Raw genomic sequence first — 7577 nt, forward strand, 5'->3', positions numbered from 1 at the left:
CTTGTTAGATTAGACGTAAAACTTTTCTTCAATGTATCACCTCTTGATAAATTGAATGATGACTTTTGCAGTCATTAGGGCCGTCACTACAGTGTTAACGCTTCAGTTGGTCTTTCATTTTTTACACGTTTAAGTTAGGCTATATTGGACCGTTTACATTTCGGCTACCTATGCATTTCCATGTATTGATTAGGTTATCTTGTGTCAATGCTTTTTAGACCAAATTGTTATACCAATCCAGAAAGACTATTACAACTATTTATTGTATAAAATTACCATATATTGTACAAACACAAAAAGATCAGGTTTTTCACGACTCTTGGAGTCGTTTTCCTGCAAACCAAAATATTCAGCCAGTTTTTGGCGGTGTGAAATAAATAAATAAATAAATAAATAAAATAGCAGTGCAACATCGTTCAACATCCAACGGATGAGTATATACATGGTATACAAGATTTCAAACTTACGAGAGAGTGATTGTCAAACAGTTCACTTGCTAACACCAGTGTCGCGGCGGTATTATTTTATATGGGAGCTTATGGAGAAAACACAGCGTCAAACAGTATTTGTACTCGTGTTAAAATCAATTAAATAAGTATCACAGACTGGAGTAGGAAAATTATGATAATTCTTATTTTCTTTATGAGTTAAAGGTGTAATAAAAGACCTTTGTTTCATTTCATTGTTTTTTGTTTTTATTAATAAAAAAAATAATCCTTTCATTCTTCTCTTTTTTTCTCTTCTCAACAGACGTAATATTCAACATTTACTAATCACATCAAATTTCATCAAGCAAAATTACTTGCTATCGCGGCCTTAAGCTATTCTAGCAAAAGTATATGGCCACATTTAGAACAGCTGTAACTTCATTGTTAACAGTTAGTCTTGGGCAAACGTGGACACAATTATACTTGGGCAGTATTTGTATTGTTTGCTAATACTCAAGTGAATGAAAAATAATGCCATTTTAGGCAATACTACTTTCAATAAATGAATCTTTTACAGGCCATCGAAATATTCGATATAAATAAGGAAGTGGTTTTTTTGTTTGTGAATAAATTTGTTCAACAATGATATTTTCGACTTCAACATCCGTCACGTTAATTCAGCAACAAGTATGCAGCCATTTCACATTTTTTGACAATTGACAGGAGACTTGCGTCGCCCAATGCAATCATGGTCGCATCATATAATTCAAACTTTACTTTTTTTGTGCTCATGTAAATTATATTTTCAATTTTGAATTATCATATCAGCAAGAAGGTATGGGAAAATATAAAATACCCGAAATTAATGGAACCGCGGGCATGAAACTATCATCGTGTTAAAGAAGTGGTATGAAAACCAAAATGAAGATATCAAGTATACAAAACACCAAGCTCCAAATCGATTGTTTAATAGTTTGTAACATTTGTTTTTGATTTTACAAACACCAAGCTCCAAATCTATTGTTAAAAAGTTTGTAACATTTGTTTTTGATTTTTTTCCATTCTTTGAAACAATTGTACTTCCCATCAAAATCGGACATTTATCGACTATCTGCTTCAAATGTAAATCATCAAAAGGTTCACGCAGAAAACTCGAAAAAAACCATTACCATTCACTACAAGAATCGATACTGAGCCAATTCCCGGTGATTATTTGAGACGACAAACTACTGACATGGAACTTCAATTAGAGCTAGACTTCAACGACGAAGTGAAATCAGAACAAACAATTCATAGACTACAATCTCACACAATCATACAATACGATTTTTTAATTTAATTTGTTACACATTTGAAGTCTTGCTACTTATTCATAGATATAATACTCAAATTGATCATTGGACAGTAAAAAAAAATCGGTTCAGCTGTTCAAATCGTTTGCACGAAAGTGCCGTTACGAAGATAGGTCATGTATTATTTTGTGTATTGATGTAGATTATTAAAAAAAAGAAGATGAATTCAGTACAAAGATTTAGATTTACTGTTATATCTAGCTCCTATTTTTAATTTAATTGTATATATGAATCCAAATAAATAATTCAAACCAATTCGGTTTTATTTGAAATACATTTTAAACATTGAAGAAAATACAAATGAGGATATTTTTAATTAAATTAAAGGCTATTGAATAACATTCGGAAAAATCAACCTATTGAATTCGCTCCAAGACCAATTATGTGCAACAAATGTTGTTAGTGTGGGTGATGAAACTCTCAAGTTGGAGTTTGCGCATTAGCCGATGTTTCTCTATTATCGCGTTATTTTTTTTTCTGTAACCAATGAAAAATTTTTCAAAACATATCAGTAAAAATATAATTAGAATTAGCTGATAATTTCAATATCTGAAAATCAACAAAAATGAAAATCATTGAAAATTATCGCTCTACTATCAACAACTAGTTCTATTTCAAGACAATTCTTATTTCATGACGGCTCCATTGAAACCCCAAACATGAGTGTTTACTAAGAGGGTTTTCATTATTATGAAATACACACACACACACTGATGTATTTTCCTCCATGGTCTAACCCATATTTTTTTCAGACGCTTGGTAGTTTATTAGCAGCCATGGATCGAGACGCGTTAAAGAAGCAAATTGAAAACATGAAGTATCAGGCTTCAATGGAGCGTTGGCCTCTATCTAAAAGCATTGCAGCGTAAGCATTTCTTTTATTCTAAATTCAATAATATCGGCGAAAAAAATAAATTTTGATTCAGTTTTCATTCAAAACTTTCGATTATTGTTTTGGCATGAGCAAAATTCAGAGTATTGATTTTACTAATGATTGATATTTGTGGTTGAATTAACTCACAAACACAATGAATAAATTGTTATGGGAATGAAGATGAAATTGTTCGAAATTGGTTTTTTGAAAATCTCATCATCAAATTAGTGCATTTTTAGTTTAAGATCTTTTTCTTTTTGAAGAAAATTACAGTTGGTTCACTTCCCAGTGCAAATGCATAGCATCAAGAAATACTATGGTACTGGTTTTCATGTTTCCTTCACCCAATTGTGATTTATTTAAGTGCATTTTTATCGGTTGTCCATTGAATTTTTTTGCCATTCTTCTGCAAAAAATAAATTGAGACGAATACATCTGTGAACAGAAAAAATAAAGTAACTTTCTTATGTATTAAATAAAAAATTGAAATGATATTTTCTCCTTGGAAAAATCCGATCATTCCATAAATTTGGGTATACAATTTGATTTCATAATATAGTATATAATCGAATTCTATGTGACGCTAACCAGTAAAACTATTCAAATGACAACCGTGGATTCTGGTCATAGTTATTTGAGAGTACTACGTGAATGTTCCATGAAAAAAAACATCCCGGTTCAACTTTCACGAAATTGCGTGCAATTAATACTTTTCCGTAAACATATTTGTTACCAAAGACCCAGCTACACTCCAAAAATACTTTGTTTACTATGAATAATGTGTAAAACTGCGATGTGCATGGCGTCGTTCGCGTCCGCGTTCTATGAAAACTTGTTCGCTGGATATTTCAAAAAGTTAACAATATCTGCAAAAGCCAAAAGTTTTGGCATGTTGAAACAAAGCTTCGGATTGATTTTATTTATTTATTTCTTTACGCCGTCAAAGACTACAGATGCACAAAATGCGATATATTAATATCATCTTACAAGTAAACCGTCCCAACTGTCACAAATGGATTTTAAAATTGAATATATAGATCGATTGGGGATGGAAAAAAAATAATTTTGACAAACGGGCAGCGGCCCCTTTTGGGGCATAGTGGGGATAGACCCACCCCGTTTCCTAAGCTTCGTCTGATCAAAAAATGATGTATGTCAAAGTTGTTCAGAATGATGAGGAGAATTTTTTGGAGCAGCCGCCCTTCCATTTTCCACCCCCTGGGGGGTTGGGGAGGTCTTCTGCCCAGGGGTTACACTTTTTTGACCTGAAACCCAAAAATTGGGATTCTCCATACCCAAATTAGTGGAAATATGTATTTTCCCAACGGCCCTCCGCACCCAGTCTTCCAGAAATTGAACTGGCAGAAATCGCCCCACATCTGGGGTCAATTATTACAGAGTCAATTTTCTACCTCTTGGAGTGGAAATTTTGCATACAAATGTATGACCAACTATAGCTAATTTTTTTTGGGCTATCTATTTTACCCATGGGTCACCCCCTCCGAGCCCCTCTTTTGGGAGTCTTCATACAATAATTTTGAAGAAAACTATTTTTTTCTGTATATGTGGTCAAAAAAACCCTTCACCCCCGAACAAATTACATTTTTGGATTCCTCGTGAAAAATCACTTTTAGGTTTAGAACATTTCCCATCAAAAAAATCATCCCTTATGATCTAAACCAAGGCCGGAATACATTAGAAGGTTTGGGGTGCGATTTGTTTAACATTCCGGCCTTAAATTTGGACATAAGGGATGATTTTTTTGATGGGAAATGTTCTGAACCTAGGGGTTAATTTTTCTCGAGGAATCCAAAAATATAATTTGTTTGGAGGGTTAAGGGGGGTTTGACCCTATTTTTGGGATGCGTTGGTCATTTTTCGCTATTTTTTCACTTTTTGACCCTCTATTTCAATTCAGGGGTGGAGGTCAACTCCACCCAAGGTGTCATTTGATTCTCTGGAGTATCTTGAACATCTCATATCGACATATTTTTGTCCTCAAACCATTTTCAGTATGAGAAAATTGCATTTTTATGTAAAAACCATCTGACGAAGCATTGTAAAGAAGGGGTCATATCCCCACTATGACCCAAAAGGGGCCGCTGCCCTTTTGTCAAAATTATTTTTTTTTCAATCTCCATCGATCTGTATATTCAACTTTAAAATCGACGTGTGACAGTTGGGACGGTTTACTTGTTAATCATTATCGGTATTAATATTACTTTTCCGCAAACTTTATTAGTTAGGAAAAGTATTGGTTTTACTAGCCAAAATTTCATGACATCTCCTCACGTCGACCACTATAAAATCGCACTCAACTTCAAATAGCACATATCTGTCACTAGGCAATGTAAATAGGTACAAATCCCATCGATCAAGATCTATATAACACCAAAAATACTCTTTTCACTATGAAAAATGTGTTAACTTGCGAAGAAATTTTGTTCGAAAATGACACTTTTATATGGAAAATGGTCAGAATAGTTATTAGTTTTCAAGGTCAAAAGTGCTATGAAAGAAGCTTTCATTGAAATTTTGGTTAAACATTAAGCGGGAGGTAAACTAAATTGCTGCGGAGCGGAAAAGTTTGGATTACGTATGTAATTCGTTTCATTTTGATATTAAGATAAAAAGAATTACATTCGTAATCAAACTTTTCCGTACTGTTGTCCGTACTTTTTTATTTTTATTTATTACTTTTCCGTACACACCGTTTCAAGGGAAAGTATAGGAATTGGTCTCGAAAACTTTTTTCGCAAAATTAGCTTAGATCATCATAAAAACTCATGAAACGCGTAGAAAACCACTTTTTGAGACACTTTTCCGTTCGTGTGCCGTCGTTGTCGTCGTCGTTGGTGTTTGTTAACACGATAACTCAAAAAATAATTGATATAATTAAAATCTGGAAATGCCAAAAGTTTTGTATCTGAAAAACTTTTAAGTTCGAAGATGAGCCATTTTCAATTCGATCCTGGGGTACTTGCCCAAAGAAAAACCTCAAAAAATTGACACTTTTGTATGGGAGGTACCTGTAAATCGACTCTGATTGGCTTCAAACTTTCTGGGAATTCATTTTTTGGGAGAAAAATAAGATTCTGAAACCAATCGGAATCGATTAACGGGTACCTCCCATACAAATTTTTTGAAATTTTCACTAAAATTACCGATTTTCGGACAATTTTGTATGGGAGGTACCCGTTAATCGATTCTGATTGGCTTCAAACTTCCTGAGGTTTCATTTTTTGGAGAAAAAATAAGATTCTGAAAGTTTCATTATTATTATTATTATTATTATTATTATTATTATTATTCTGCACCATACAGCGTTTCTTCGCCAGAGGTGGTTTATTTAGTATAAATAAAAATATTCTGGTATATTTACAATATATACAATATTAAATTAAATTCAATTTCTCCAAATTCGGTTTCTCTTAAAATATTCAGCTACTCTCTGTTTTACAGTACTTGTACTTGCATTGAAATCAATTAAATAAGTATCACAACTCGGAATCAAAGTAATATTACATTCATTTGGAAAATTTGGTGGCTTGATAGGAACGAAGTATTTATAAAATTCGTTGTATGTACTCAGCATATAATTTATAGTTTCAAACTTGGCATAATTATTACGATGCATCGGCAATAGTAGAAAATCTGAGTCTCTCGTCCAATGTCGCGGTGTTTTAAAATTAATTTTGCTCAAAATGTATTTCGATGACGTATGACCACCAATCACATTATGGACGAGTGATATTTGGGCTATTTTTCTTCGTTCTTCCAGCGTAATCATTTGTAATTCAAGCAGTCGGCATTCGTACGGTGGTTTCCTGAATCTTTGTGGCCATTTCATTTTGCGTAGAGCGAACAATAAAAATTGCTTCTGGATCGATTCAATTCGTGCAATCTTTTCAGCGGTGTATGGATTCCAAACTTGGGAAGCATATTCCACAATCGGCAATACAAATGTGGAAAACAATTTCTTTATGGTCCATGGATCATCAAATTCATATCCAAACCGTTTAATCCATGCTAAACGTGATTTCGCTTTGGCTGTAATGTACTCAATATGTGCGTTAAAATTCAATTTATGGTCAAGTATTACTCCTAGATCCTTTATCACGTGGACCCGATCAATTTTTTCGTTGCCAATGGAATATTCGAAGTTAAATTTTAAGATCGCGCGATGAAAAGACGCAAATTTGGTCTTGGATACATTCAACTTCAGCTGATTTCTTTTGAAGTATTCTACAAGCCTATTTAGGTCAGCTTGTAATTCCAGACAATCATCATAATGTTCGATGTGTTTCCACAGGCGAGTGTCATCAGCGAATGACTGAAGAATTGAGTTGCTGACGTGTTTTGGCAAATCAATGATGAATAGTAGAAACAATGTAGCACCAATCGGGTATCCTTGTCCTGTTCCCGATGTAACATCAATGGGGCTCGACATGTCATTATTCAGTTTGACAATCTGTTGGCGACCATGCAAATACGATTCAATCCACTTGAGCAACTGTTGATTCAATCCCATAATATTCAATTTGCGGATCAGTAAATCGACATTGACCGAATCGAAGGCCTTCGCAATATCCAAATAAATTGCATCAGTCTGTACTTTGTTTTCCATGCCCAAAATTGCACACGATACAAATTCGGCCAAATTTGTGGTTGTAGATTTTCCTTTCAAAAATCCGTGTTGACTCTCATCAATGATATGTTTCATGTGATAATTAAGGTGTTTAGCAACTATTGAATCAAGCAACTTTGGTATTACACACTGCAGGGCTACGCCACGATAGTTCTCAACTTTTTTCCTTACACCACTTTTGTGAACTGGTCTTACAAATGATTTTCTCCAAATCTGAGGGACAATACCAGTTTCCAACGATTGCTTTAGCATGTGTGTGATAGGTTTTAGTAGTG

At 33.9% G+C, this 7577-nt stretch overlaps 1 long non-coding RNA gene across 1 annotated transcript; it reads left to right on the forward strand.

The window, feature by feature from the left end:
• The first annotated feature begins 483 nt into the window (after positions 1-483).
• On the forward strand, positions 484-1787 carry LOC129570754 (uncharacterized). Its single transcript, XR_008688161.1, has 3 exons — positions 484-653; positions 751-1335; positions 1566-1787. It is a non-coding gene; the product is annotated as an uncharacterized LOC129570754 (long non-coding RNA).
• Positions 1788-7577: the final 5790 nt, after the last annotated feature.

Source organism: Sitodiplosis mosellana, unplaced genomic scaffold (genome assembly GCF_009176505.1).
Source record: "Sitodiplosis mosellana isolate CC-2019 unplaced genomic scaffold, AAFC_SMos_1.0 Smas_scaffold_77, whole genome shotgun sequence".
NCBI lineage: Eukaryota > Metazoa > Arthropoda > Insecta > Diptera > Cecidomyiidae > Sitodiplosis > Sitodiplosis mosellana.